The sequence below is a fragment of the Sinocyclocheilus rhinocerous genome, unplaced genomic scaffold, assembly GCF_001515625.1.
Source record: "Sinocyclocheilus rhinocerous isolate Xijiao unplaced genomic scaffold, SAMN03320098_v1.1 scaffold3423, whole genome shotgun sequence".
NCBI lineage: Eukaryota > Metazoa > Chordata > Actinopteri > Cypriniformes > Cyprinidae > Sinocyclocheilus > Sinocyclocheilus rhinocerous.
Window position 1 is genome coordinate 191,514 of NW_015631455.1, and position 2,335 is coordinate 193,848.

Consider the following 2,335-nt stretch of genomic DNA (forward strand, 5'->3'; position numbering starts at 1 on the left):
GTGGCCAAATCCTGGCCAGGATTTCTATATTGCCTAAAATATCTAGGGTTTGGCTTTGTTTGCGTAAGTCCGCGGTATAGTTCGAACACTGCTATGGAGGTCAATGGGGATCAGCAACTATTTGGTTTGTAGTTAATAAATGATAAACTAAAACAGAGATCTGATCATTTGCAATTTACATTAAATGTTTAAAATACTGTTAAATGGCTATAATTACTGATTATGTCTTCAGGAATTAAAAAAATGATAATAAAAATAATGCTTTTGGCATTGACAATCTTATATTGTGCTTAGTATCCGATGGAAAATAAAATTTGTGATCCTAGCAAAAATGTTTAAACAAACTTTTGATTTGTTTTAATAAATATTATATTATTATGTAATAATGTGTGGGAGGTTGTGTTATAATGAACGTAATCGCATCTAAACACAGAACGCAGTGACTTTATTCACAATATAACACCGCCTCAAGTGTCTTATTGCTTTTTTCACACTCTTACATACTAAATACATAATGAGATGTGTTTGATATTGTGTCAAATTTTAAGTGAATATTTGACCTTGATTTAGGAGGTCACGGCGCTTATATGTCTGTTTTAACAAGTAATGGGAGAAACAAACTACACAGACAGAATGAGGTACCTTCAGTTTTATTTTAAACTGTTTTAAATAGCTGCAGAGATTATTTTAGAGCATGAATAAAGATTGAGGTAATCTGAGTCATATTTTATCGCAGAATGCAGCAACTGCCAGGAGCTGTAGGAGATCAAGCAGCACATTAAGAGAAGCAGCAGTAGGTCTTTAGCCACCTTATTCAGTGTTAATACTCCACCGGGATCTGTTCTCTTTCACCTGTTACCCGCTTGACTCATTCAACACTTAATCTTTCTCCTTATATCTTACACTTTGCTCATTCCTTTTTTAAGCATTTATCATTTAAGCAGCAATCTTTGTGTTTTATTTCCACACAGGCAGATTGTTCAGCATATGGAGAGGGCAAATGAGGCAGTGTTTGAGGGATAAAGCACTTCTGTAATATATCACAGCTTCCCAGCCAAAAAAAATCTCATGATAACAGGGACGTGTCTTGCTCAGCGTGACTGAGAGACTGTGTACTCTAGATTTTCTTGTTTTAAAGTTAAAACGTTGTACCTAAAATGATCAAATAAACACAGGTACGTTATAGCCAGGATGCTACAGTAAAACAGAGCTTTATAAACTCACAAAGACAAGTCAAGACATGTGCAGAGCATTAGAAAAACTTTTTTTTTTTCATGTATAGGGTGAACTTAGGTAAATTGGGCCTTCAGGTAAATAAATATCATGCAGACAATGACTTGAATGAACCTCTTCAAGTTTTTTAATAAAAAAATCTAGGTGGTGTAACTTTTTCATGTTTAATTGTGTCCAAATTAATTACGTTTTAAATTTAACTGCATGGGTAATGACTGCTAATTTGTCAAAGATGTTAAAGGGGTCATATGATGCGATTTCAATTTTTCCTTTCTCTTTGGAGTGTTACAAGCTCTTGGTGCATAAAGAAGATCTGTAAAATTGCAAAGACTAAAGTCTCAAATCCAAAGAGATATTGAGGCAGAATTTCAACAGTTTAGGTCTAACACGCATGTTTAATGAGTCATCAAGTTGGCTTCACAGGTCTCTTGAGCAGTAAGTCAGTCAGAGGTGTTGTTGCCATAGTTTTATCAGTGGGAGGAAATCTTCCAGATTCTGAAAATAAAATTGGTAGCTTGTAGTACATTGTCACCTTTAGGCTTGAAACAAGTTTTTTTTTGTTCATGTAGGGCTTAAAATATGTGTAATTCCACATTACTTGATGAAGAAAGTCTCTGGTCCTGAGAGAATACTTAGTAGAATACTTTTTAATTGATGCTATACATGAATTATCCATGTAATTCATCTGAGCTCACTTAGTTGAATATGTGCACTGTCCCTTAAAATAATGTCAGAAAATCACATGTTAAAACACACACAAGAACTTATTGTGGTGATGCAACTTAGACCGAGGCAAAATGTTGTCAACTCATGTGTGAATGTATGGTAATTTAGCACAGATGCCAGTAATAAATTATTTGAAAAGAGGACAGAAACTAAAACCCTCTGCAAGTGATGACCGTTTTTGACCGTTTTTTAACAACATTCCATTGTCTAAATGTGTATATCATACATATAAATGTGTAAATAAAAAGCTTATTGAGCATGATGAAAGAATCTGCAACATATCTTTTTAATGCTTTTTATTTTAGTAACCCTTGCATTAAAATGGTGCATGCAAATATGAATATGACATGTTTGCATTATATATATATATATATAT